Below are 13,161 nucleotides of genomic sequence, written 5' to 3'. Positions count from 1 at the left end.
GAGTTTGGACACTAACCACTTGGATCAGAATTTCAAGCTAACAAAACCTCCTTTTTCCTTCCTCTTTTTGCTGCCTAGTGGTGATTTAAGGTGTGAGGAACAAGTTTAATGAAGAGCTTGAGTGGTTTTATGGTGAGATTTGGTGGGGTTTGAAGCTTTGGTGGAGCTTTCATGGAGGAAAGGGGTGGAAGGGAAGAGAGACGGCTGGTTTTTGGTGAGAATGGCTGATGGCTTTATTTGATTTTTTTTGTATCCTTTATCCTCTTTTTATTAGTTAATTTAAGTCTTAATTAAATATGATTGGCGGGTAAATGTTTAATGACATCATATGATGTCATAATTGGCATTTTCTTTCATTTTCTTTTCTTCTCTTCTCTACTCATTTTCAATTTAATTTTTAGCAATATTTATTCATATTTTGTATCATAATAATTATTTACTTAACTGGACAAGTCGGCCAAAAATCACCTGTGAAGGCGAAATGACCAAAATGCCCTCCGTTTGGCTTAACAGACAAAAATTGTCTGTACCGATTGAAAAATTTTTCTAAGCATTTCCTTAGTATTATAATGCCATAGAAACCTCAATGACCCTTCTCTGGAGTCTCAAAAATTATTTTATGAATTTTTCCCCGGGTCTAGGGCTCCTAGTTGTGAGAACCGCAACTTCTCACTAGGTTACCCATCGCTAGGGCACTGACTAATTTAACTTAGTTGTATTTTATTTCTAAAATTTTTTCTAAATTTTTCTTGTTAATATTTGAGTTAATTATGGTTCCTCACTTCAGTTTAAATATTTTTCTGGACGTTCTAGCTGTCCGGACCGACACTGGTCACCGGAACAGTAGAATGTATGGAGTTGCTACGGGGAGGGTGTTACAACTCTTCCCCTCTAATTTAAATTTCGTTCTCGAAATTTACCTGATGCAAACAGTTGATGGAACTGTTGCTTCATCGTCTCTTCACTTTCCTAGTTTGCCTCTTCGGTGTTGTGGTGCCTCCAAAGCAATTTCACCAGTGGAATCTGCTTATTCCTTAACTCTTTCACTTCCCGAGCCAGGATCTGTACGGGTTCTTCTTCATATGTCAAATCCAGTTGTACTTCAATTTCTTCCACGGAGATGACATGTGAAGAATCTGAGTGGTATCTTCTTAGCATAGATACGTGGAACACATTGTGGATCTTGTCCAGCTTTGGTGGTAAAGCTAGCCTATAGGCCACTGGACCCACACGTTCAATGACTTCGTCTGGGCCAATGAACCTAGGGCTTAACTTACCTTTTCTTCCAAACCTCAGTACCTTCTTCCACAATGACACCTTGAGAAACACTTTGTCGCCAACCATACATTCTATTTCTTTTCTCTTCTGGTCGGTATAAGATTTTTGTCTGTCTGAGGCAACCTTCAGATTGGATTTGATTAGCTTTACCTTCTCCTCAGTCTCTTTCACCAGGTCTAGCCCTACCAGTTTATCTTTATGACACCCCTTACCCGTGTACAGTATACCCGAGTAAGTAATGCCACACGGTGTACCGGCACACTCTAATATACCTTAATTAATTTATTTCATGCCTTTGAATATAATTTATGAAACATACTTTATTTAAGCCATTTATCGAAAATATTATTTATTTGAGGTTCCGAAAATTTTAAAGAAAATCCAGAGGAGTACCGGCTAAAAATGGAGAAAACAGTTCTTCGGAACCTGTTAAAAATACTTCCAAATAATTTTCCAAACAATCTCAACTTCAATTCATTAACAAAGTCTCAATATCAAGATCTCAACAACATTTCAATTTTAGTTCTCAATCATCATTTCTCAGGGTACTCATATGTATAAACAACAAATAAATACTCAAATTACTTCCATATATAACCATAAATCTTCATTATTTACATGAACCTCAAAATACATTACACAAGTTTAATTACATATGAGAAAATCAAAATTTAATACAGAATGCCAAAATGACACCTAGTGTCCTACCAATGCACTGCAGAAGTTGAGGTGACACGGACACTGTGCAGAACTACAGGATGGACTCACCCAGTCTGCGGTCTACTGGGCTCACGATCTGTATCTCCAGTACCTACGCGTGGCAAAAGCAACGCGCTAAGCAATAATGCTTAGTGGTGCAATAATAAAATAAAAAGAAATAGCAGGAAATAAATATGTAACGAATGTATATGTTTTATTTGTTTGGTATTTATATATCATTTACTTTGTCCGCTTTTGTTCATTTGGTTGCCCAAGTAACCTACACTAGATGACTGGACTGGATAAACGGGTAAACTGACACTGGGTATCAAGTACCTCGGGCCGTCACACCATCGGTCACATATGCATCTCCCGGTGTGCAACAGAACAGCTAACAAGCTGTAAATATATCAGGCACAAGGCCAAAGCTCAATACAAGGTCAGAATGGCTAAAAGCCATGAAATCACAGAATGGCATATTGCCATGTGCAATACTGCTAACTGAACCCTATTGGCATGCCAAACTATCCAAACCAATCTTGTTAGGTATACTAGGGCATTTGAAACCTTTAAATTCTTCAATTTGTGAATTTCAAGTTTTTGGTGTCACTATTCACCTTATTGGTCAACAAAAATGTTGATTTTTGGGTAGAAAATATGTACATTGACTTTGGCACTCCCAATATACCACATTTGGCATTCAAAACTTGTTGGCATTAAGCATTTATACCATTTCAAAGTTTAAACTAAGGGAAGCAGAATTTTCAGTTTTTGTAGCTCAACTTTACTGTTCCATTGGACACTATTGCAGTGGGAATTTGAAGAAATGGCAAACATGAAAGTTGTTCCTTATTTTGTCTAGTTGAATTTCCTTTTTGAATCACTCCATTTGGAGTTTTGTAGCTCTAGATATGGTCCAAAAACCACAGCTGGCCGGATTGCTAATCTGCAGAATTGACCATATCTACAGTAACATGAACAGTAATTGGAATCACTTGGTTGGATGGGTTCTGGCCATAATTTGAGGTAGGTTCCTTCATGAAAGTTGTTTTTCTATGTCTTAACTTGTTGCTGTAAAAATTTCAGGTTAATTGACCACATCTACAGTGAGTTATGGCCAAATGAACAGTTACTGTTCATTTGATCATTTCTACAGGTGCTGTTGCAGGGTATCCGGATTGGGGCCAAGTTTTGGTCCTCTTGCTTTGGTCTTTTGGGCATGGTTTCTTCAGCAAAAATGTTCCATTATAAGCCTAGTTTCATGTCCAATTGGCCAAACACAAATTGGACCAACACAGCCAAAGATATGGCTGTGCAAGTGGACTGAAATTTCAGTCACCTTGCTGCTGTCTTTAGGCAGCCTACACATTCACTTTGCCATGCATCATTTCAGTCCAAATTGTGGTCAACTTACCTAAAATGGTCACTAATTGACCATTAGAGTGTTCTTTAACAATTACATAAGCCAAGTCAACTTTTCTCTCCTAAACCCTAGCTCAAATTCATAGTTTTGTACAAACTACCCTAGTTAACTAACTAAATTAATATCCTTATGTTTATATACTTTAAACTTGATTTGTAGTTCATTCCAAGCCAATCAAAAACACCCAATTCTATTCCTTCCCTAGGGCAGCCGAAATCCATGGGGTGCATATACTCAAATTCTATTCATTTAAGTTACAAAATCTCACTTATTTCATGTCACCTTCATGGATTAAAAGAGGTTTATATACAAATATGCACTAACCTTTAAGTGGCAGAATTTTCCCAACTCAAAACTTCACTTTCTTTCCTCTTCTTGGCTGCCAAAAGCTTCCCCAAGAGATATGGCCAAGTTTTAATGAAAGAAGTTAGGGTTTAGTGGTGTAACAAGGGAGAAATTAAGCTTTGGAAGTGAGGTCTAATGGAGGTTTAGGGCAAGCATAAATTTCGGCTGGAATTGGAGAAGAAGAAGGCAGCTAAAATTTTGATTCTTTTGTCTTGGTTTGTCTCTTTTATTGATTAATTAAAGGGTTGTTTAATTTTGATTGGTTATAGCTTTAAAATGACATCACCATGATGTCATAAATAGGCCTTTTTCCTTAATTTCTTTTCTTTCCTCCACTACTCATTTTCAATTTAATTTCTAGTAATATTTATTCATATTTTATATCATATTAATTATTTACTCAACTGGACAAGTCGGCCAAAAATCACCTCTGAAGGCGAAATGACCAAAATGCCCTCCGTTTGGCTTAACGGGTCAAAATTGTCTGTACCGATTGAAAAATTTTTCTAAATATTTTCTTGGCATTCTAATGCCATAGGAACCTCAATGACCCTTCTCTGGAGTCCCAATAATTATTTTATAATTTTTCCCCCGGGTCTAGGGCTCCTAGTTGCTAGGACCACAACTTCCCTCCAGTTACCCATCGCTTGGGCACCGGCTCGTTGAACTTGTTTGTATTTTATTTCTAAAATTTTTCCTAAATTTTTCTTATTAATATTTGAGTTAATTATGGTTCCTGAATTTAGTTTAAATATTTTTCCGGACGTTCTAGCTGTCCAGACCGACACCAGTCACCGGAACAGTAAAATGCACGGAGTTGCTACTAGGAGGGTGTTATAACTCTTCCCCTCTAATTTAAATTTCGTCCTCGAAATTTACCTGATGCAAACAGTTGAGGGAACTGTTGCCTCATCATCTCTTCACTTTCCCAAGTTGCCTCCTCGGTGTTGTGGTGCCTCCAAAGCACTTTCACCAGTGGAATCTGCTTGTTCCTGAACTCTTTCACTTCCCGAGCTAGGATCCGTAGAGGTTCTTCTTCATATGTCAAATCCGATTGTATTTCAATTTCTTCCCTGGAGATGACATGTGAAGGATCTGAGCGGTATCTTCTGAGCATGGACACGTGGAACACATTGTGGATCTTGTCCACTGTGGTAAAGCTAGCCTATAGGCTCTTTGGACCCACACGTTCAATGACTTCATATGGGCCAATGAACCTAGGGCTTAACTTACCTTTTCTTCCAAACCTCAATACCTTCTTCCACGGTGACACCTTGAGGAACACTTTGTCGCCAACCACATATTCTATTTCTTTTCTCTTCAGGTAGGCAAAAGATTTACATGCATCCGAGGCAACCTTCAGATTAGCTTTGGTCATTTTTACTTTGTCCTCAGTCTGTTTCACAGTCTAGCCCTACCAGTTTATCTTCGCCTAATTCAGTCCAGCCCACTGGAGTTCTACATTTTCTTCCATACAGTGCTTCATATGGGGCCATTTGAATGCTAGCCTGGTAGCTATTGTTATATGCAAATTCTGCCAGTGGGAGGTATCTGTCCCAACTTCCCTCAAACTCAATGACACAACTCCTCAGCATATCCTCAAGGACCTGACATATATTTCACGTTATTGTTATCATTTTAATTCAATATTCGTATCAATTTCATTGGTTTCAATTGTTTATCTGGATTACTCTTTCTGATTGCCCATCCGTCTGAGGATGGAAAGCTGTGCTGAAATGGAGTTTTGTACCCAAGGACTCATGCAACTTCTTCCAGAATCTCGATGTAAACCTTGGGTCTCGATCAGATATGATGGAAAGTGGAATTCCATGCAGTCTAACTATCTCACTGATATACAATCGCTAACCTCTCTAGTGAGTAGTCAGTCCTAACTGGCAGAAAGTGTGCTGACTTTGTCAATCTATCAACTATCACCCATGCTGCATCATGTTTCTTCTGGGTGAGAGGTAGACCACTTACAAAATCCATGGTGACCCGATCCCATTTCCATTCAGGTATGCGTATAGGCTGTAGCAAACCTGATGGAACTTGATGTTCTGCCTTGACTTGCTGACATGTCAAGCATTTAGTCACATAGTCAGCTATGTCCTTCTTCATACCAGGCCACCAATACTAAAGCTTCAAATCATGATACATCTTTGTACTTCCTAGGTGCATAGCATATACACTGGTGTGTGCCTCTTTTAGAATACTGGTCTTCAATTCCCCATCATCTGGTACACACAGTCTTCCTTTATAGTACAGGCACCCATCTGCTTTCACCCCATAATCAGTTGCTTTTCCCTCTGAGATCTTGCTCATAATAGCCATTAACTTTTCATCTGCCTTTTGCCCATCTAGAATCTGCTGTAGCAGGTTTGGCCTCACTTGCAACTCAGCCAAAATAGCTCCATCTCGAATCAAAGATAGACGGGCATTCAATGATCTCAAGGCTGTCATGGATTTTCTGCTTAAAGCATCAGCAACTACATTTGCCTTCCCAGGATGATAGTCAATTACACAATCATAGTCCTTCAGGAACTCAATCCATTGCCTCTGTCTAAGGTTGAGATCCTTCTGGGTTGGCAAATATTTCAGGCTTTTGTGGTCTGTGTAAATGTAGTACTTTTCACCATCCAAGTAGTGCCTCCATATCTTCAGTGCGAAGATAATTGCTGCAAGCTCTAGATCATGAGTAGGGTAGTTCTGCTCATGTGGCCTTAACTATCTGGAAGCATAGGCGATCACTTTCCCCTCTTGCATCAATACACACCCTAACCCATTATGTGAGGCATCACTGTAGACCACGAAGTTTTTTCCTGACACTGGCTGTGTTAACACTGGTGCCTCTGTCAAAATTGCCTTCAACTTCTCAAAACTTGTCTGACACTTGTCATTCCAGTCAAATCTGACATTCTTGTGTAATAACTTGGTCATTAGAGTAGCTATTAGGGAAAATCCCTTCACAAATCTTCTGTAATACCCAGCTAGCGCCAAGAAGCTTCTGACCTCAGTTGTGTTTCTGGGAGGCTTCCATTCCATCGCTGCTTCTATTTTCTTGGGATCCACCCTAATCCCATCAGCTGACACTATGTGTCCAAGGAATGCAATTTCATTCAGCCAAAAGTCACACTTGGACAACTTAGCATACAGCTTCTTTTCTCTCAGGGTTTGTAGAACAATCCTCAAATGCTCATCATGTTCTTCCCTGGTCTTGGAATACACCAAAATATCATCAATAAAGACCACTACGAACCGATCTAGGTATGGATGAAAGATACGGTTCATAAGGTCCATAAATGCCGCTGGTGCATTTGTTAGGCCAAAGGGCATCACTAGAAACTCATAATGCCCATATCGGGTCCTGAATGCAGTCTTTGGCACATCTGCATCCTTCACCCTCAACTGATGATACCCTGATCTGAGATCAATCTTAGAAAATACTCCTGCTCCCTTCAACTGATCAAACAGATCATCAATTCTAGGCAACGGATATTTGTTCTTCACAGTCACTTTATTCAACTGTCAGTAATCAATGCATAGCCTCAAAGTCCCATCCTTCTTTTTCATGAACAGCACTGGAGCTCCCCATGGTGACACACTGGGGCGTATGAACCCCTTATCAAGCAACTCTTGCAACTGAGTTTTCAACTCCCTCAATTCAGTGGGTGCCATCCTATAAGGAGCAATGGAAATGGGTGCTATACCCGGCAGTGTCTCAATAGCAAATTCAACTTCTCTTTCTGGTGGCAAACCAGGCAACTCTTCAGGAAATACCTCTGGGAAGTCTCTCACTGTGGGTATGTCACTCAGGTTTGGCTTAGCCTGCCTAGTATCCACCACATGTGCTAGGTAGGCTTCACAGCCTTTTCTCATCATTCTTCTTGCAACTGTGGCTGAGATGACATTGGACAAGAAATATATCCTTTCCCCCACAACTGTAATTTCATTACCCTCAGGAGTTTTCAAAGAAATTCTCTTCAATTTGCAATCAACCATTGCCTGATGACGTGACAACCAATCCATTCCCAAAATCACGTCAAACTCATGGAAGGGCAACTCAATCAAGTCTGCCAAGAATTCATACCCCTGAATCCTTAAAGGGCAACCCTTGTACACTTTGTTCACTACCACATTGTGACCCAATGGATTAGTGACCAGAATGTCTTGGTCACTTTCCCCTACTAGTATCCCCCTTTCTACGGGTAGGTTGATGCAGATGTATGAATGAGTGGATCCTGGATCCACCAATGCATGCACAGGAGTATTGTAGAGGGAGAACGTACCCCTGATGACATCCGGGGCATCTTGCTCCTCCTGAGCTCTCAAGGCATAAGCTCGCAGCGGTGGTCTATTATCCGCCTCTCATCGGCTCGAGATGCGAGCCTGTGATGGTCCAACCGCCTCATTTTGCATTTTCTACCTCTACGTAGTACGGGAGCAGTGCATGCGCTTGTGTTGGAGCAGCTGTAGTAGTTCTGCGTGGACAGTTCTTCAACTGATGCTCTGTTGACCCACACCTTAAGCAGGCACCAGTCACTCTCCAACACTCACCCTTGTGCCACTTCAGGCAGTGTGGACATGCAGAAGATGCTGGGGCTGGTCCCCTGAACCCCATCCCTAGAGAGCTGCCCACTGATGGTGTGGACTTCCTCTCCTAGGGGTATACTGTGGCCTGGGCCCCTGAGATTGACCCTGACCTTGTGGCTGACCTGAACTCTGTGCAGGTGGACCCTTGAACTTCTTCCCAAATGTAGGAGTTGAACTAGACTGACCTGGGCCCCTCTTCTGCTGTCTTTCCCTTCTAGTCTGCTCACTGATTCTTACTTTTTCAACCTTTATTGCAGCTTCCACTAATTTGGTAAATTCTGTAATTCCCAAGGCAGTGAGCTGGATCTTGATGTTGTCATTTAGTCCCTCTTCAAATCTCTTACATCTTTCAGCTTCATTAGGGACTATCTCCCTTCCATAGCGGCTTAATCGAATAAATTCCTTCTCATATTCGGCCACTGACAGCTGTCTCTGCCTCAGGTTAATAAACTCTCTTCTTCTCTCTTCCAGGTATACAGTACCCACATATTTCTTCTTGAATTCGGAGAGAAAGAAGTCCCAAGTTACAGCTTCTGGCTGCACTTCACTGGATACCGTGTCCCACCACTCATATGCATCATCTTGCAACAGAGATACGGCAGCTTCCAAGTTTTGCTCTGGAGTGCAGTGGAGTTGTTTTAGAACTCTGTCCGTTCTGTTCAACCAATTTTCAGCTGCAACAGAGTCATCTTCTTTCTTGCCATAGAAGTCCACTGCTCCAAACTTTCTTAGCCTTTCCAGGTGTGATTTCTGTTGTGGAGCTGGTGGTGGTGGTGGTGGTGGTGCTGGCATTATCCCGGCCGTTTGTCTGAAGAAATCGGCCATTTGCTGGAACATGGCCTGTGGAGGCTGAGCAGGCTCTGCTTGAGCTGGTGGAGCAGATTCTCTCATGCCTCCAGTCTCAGCTGCTGCAGGTGGAGCATGACTCTCCACTTCCTCCTCGACTGCCCTTTAAGATGAAGGGTCCATATCCTATTTAACAAAGACAAACAGATCTGCGTTAGTGTCACCTCGACTCTTACAAATGCAAAGCATGGTATGGACTCAATGTAGGCCCAGAAACGCCTAAACCGTGCTCTGATGCCACTAAATGTGACACCCCTTACCCGTGTACAGTATACCCGAGTAAGTAATGCCACACGGTGTACCGGCACACTCTAATATACCTTAATTAATTTATATCATGCCTTTGAATATAATTTATGAAACATACTTTATTTAAGCCATTTATCAAAAATATTATTTATTTGAGGTTCCAAAAATTTTAAAGAAAATCCGGCGGAGTACCGGCTAAAAATGGAGAAAATAGATCTTCGGAACCTGTTAAAAACACTTCCAAATAATTTTCCAAACAATCTCAACTTCAATTCATCAACAAAGTCTCAATATCAAGATCTCAACAACATTTCAATTTCAGTTCTCAATCATCATTTCTCAGGGTACTCATATGTATAAACAACAAATAAATACTCAAATTACTTCCATACATAACCATAAATCTTCATTATTTACATGAACCTCAAAATACATTACACAAGTTTAATTACATATGAGAAAATCAAAATTTAATACAAAATGCCAAAATGACACCTAGTGTCCTACCAATGCACTGCAGAAGTTGAGGTGACACGGACACTGTGCAAAACTGCAGGATGGACTCACCCAGTCTGCGGTCTACTGGGCTCACGATCTGTATCTCCAGTACCTATGCGTGGCAAAAGCAACGCGCTAAGCAATAATGCTTAGTGGTGCAATAATAAAATAAAAAGAAATAGCAGGAAATAAATATGTAACGAATGTATATGTTTTATTTGTTTGGTATTTGTATATCATTTACTTTGTCCACTTTTATTCATTTGGTTGCCCAAGTAACCTACACTAGACGACTGGACTGGATAAACGGGTAAACTGGCACTGGGTATCAAGTACCTCGGGCCATCACACCATCGGTCACATATGCAACTCCCGGTGTGCAACAAAACAGCTAACAAGCTGTAAATATATCAGGCACAAGGCCAAAGCTCAATACAAGGTCAGAATGGCTAAAAGCCATGAAATCACAGAATGGCATATTGCCATGTGCAGTACTGCTAACTGAACCCTATTGGGATGCCAAACTATCCAAACCAATCTTGTTAGGTATACTAGGGCATTTGAAACCTTTAAATTCTTCAATTTGTGAATTTCAAGTTTTTGGTGTTACTATTCACCTTATTGGTCAACAAAAATGTTGACTTTTGGGTAGAAAATATGTACATTGACTTTGGCACTCCCAATATACCACATTTGGCATTCAAAACTTGTTGGCATTAAGCATTTATACCATTTCAAAGTTTATACCAAGGGAAGCAGAATTTTCAGTTTTTGTAGCTCAACTTTACTGTTCCATTGGACACTGTTGCAGTGGGAATTTGAAGAAATGGCAAACATGAATGTTGTTCTTTGTTTTGTCTAGTTGAATTTCCTTTTTTGAATCACTCCATTTGGAGTTTTGTAGCTCTAGATATGGTCCAAAAACCACAGTTGGCCGGATTGCCAATCTGCAGAATTGACCATATCTACAGTAACATGAACAGTAACTGGAATCACTTGGTTGGATGGGTTCTGGCCATAATTTGGGGTAGGTTCCTTCATGAAAGTTGTTTTTATATGTCTTAACTTGTTGCTGTAAAAATTTCAGGTCAATTGACCACATCTACAGTGAGTTATGGCCAAATGAACAGTTACTGTTCATTTGGTCATTTCTGCAGGTGCTGTTGCAGGGTATCCGGATTGGGGCTAAGTTTTGGTCCTCTTGCTTTGGTCTTTTGGGCATGGTTTCTTCAGCAAAAATGTGCCATTATAAGCCTAGTTTCATGTCCAATTGGCCAAACACCAATTGGACCAACACAGCCAAAGATATGGCTGTGCAAGTGGACTAAAATTTCAGTCACCTTGCTGCTGTCTTTAGGCAGCCTACACATTCACTTTGCCATGCATTATTTCAGTCCAAATTGTGGTCAACTTACCTAAAATGGTCACTAATTGACCATTAGAGTGTTCTTTAACAATTACATAAGCCAAGTCAACTTTTCTCTCCTAAACCCTAGCTCAAATTCATAGTTTTGTACAAACTACCCTAGTTAACTAACTAAATTAATATCCTTATGTTTATATACTTTAAACTTGATTTGTATTTCATTCCAAGTCAATCAAAAACACCCAATTCTATTCCTTCCCTAGGGCAGCCGAAATCCATGAGGTGCATATACTCAAATTCTATTCATTTAAGTTACAAAATCTCACTTATCTCAAGTCACCTTCATGGATTAAAAGAGGTTTATATACAAATATGCACTAACCTTTAAGTGGCAGAATTTTCCCAACTCAAAACTTCACTTTCTTTCCTCTTCTTGGCTGCCAAAAGCTTCCCCAAGAGATATGGTCAAGTTTTAATGAAAGAAGTTAGGGTTTAGTGGTGTAACAAGGGAGAAATTAAGCTTTGGAAGTGAGGTCTAATGGAGGTTTAGGGCAAGCATAAATTTCGGCTGGAATTGGAGAAGAAGAAGGCAGCTGAAATTTTGATTCTTTTGCCTTGGTTTGTCTCTTTTATTGATTAATTAAAGGGTTGTTTAATTTTGATTGGTTATGGCTTTTAAATGACATCACCATGATGTCATAAATAGGCCTTTTTCCTCAATTTCTTTTCTTTCCTCCACTACTCATTTTCAATTTAATTTCTAGTAATATTTATTCATTTTTTATGTTATATTAATTATTTACTCAACTGGACAAGTCGGCCAAAAATCACCTCTGAAGGCGAAATGACCAAAATGCGCTCCGTTTGGCTTAACGGGTCAAAATTGTCTGTACCGATTGAAAAATTTTTCTAAATATTTTCTTGGCATTCTAATGCCATAGGAACCTCAATGACCCTTCTCTGGAGTCCCAATAATTATTTTATAATTTTTCCCCTGGGTCTAGGGCTCCTAGTTGCTAGGACCGCAACTTCCCTCCGGTTACCCATCGCTTGGGCACCGGCTCGTTGAACTTGTCTGTATTTTATTTCTAAAATTTTTCCTAAATTTTTCTTATTAATATTTGAGTTAATTATGGTTCCTGACTTTAGTTTAAATATTTTTCCGGATGTTCTAGCTTTCCGGACTGACACCGGTCACCGGAACAGTAAAATGTACGGAGTTGCTACTGGGAGGGTGTTACAATCTTCACCTAATTCAGTCCAGCACACTGGAGTTCTACATTTCCTCCCATACAGTGCTTCATACGGGGCCATTTAGATACTAGCTTGGTAGCTATTGTTGTATACAAATTCTGCTAATGGGAGGTATCTATCCCAACTTCCCTCAAACTCAATGACACAACTCCTCAGCATATCCTTAAGGACCTGCCATATATTTCATGTTATTATTATCATTTCAGTTCAATATTTGTATTAGTTCAATTGGTTTCAATTGTTTACCTAGATTACTCTTTCTGATTGCCCATCCGTCTGAGGATGGAAAGCTGTGCTGAAGTGGAGTTGTGTACCCAAGGATTCATGCAACTTCTTCCAAAATCTTGATGTAAATCTTGGGTCTCGATCAGATATGATGGAAAGTGGGATTCCATGCAGTCTAACTATCTCACTGATATACAATTCTGCTAACTTCTCCAGTGAGTAGTCAGTCCTAACTGGCAGAAAGTGTGCTGACTTCGTCAATCTATCTACTATCACCCATACTGTGTCATGTTTCTTCTGGGTGAGAGGTAGACCACTTACAAAATCCATGGTGACTCGATCCCATTTCCATTCAGGTATGCATATAGGCTGTAGCAAACCCGATGGA

This window comes from Hevea brasiliensis, chromosome 14 (assembly GCF_030052815.1).
Source record: "Hevea brasiliensis isolate MT/VB/25A 57/8 chromosome 14, ASM3005281v1, whole genome shotgun sequence".
Classification (NCBI taxonomy): Eukaryota; Viridiplantae; Streptophyta; class Magnoliopsida; order Malpighiales; family Euphorbiaceae; genus Hevea; species Hevea brasiliensis.
This window is presented reverse-complemented; position numbering follows the sequence as displayed.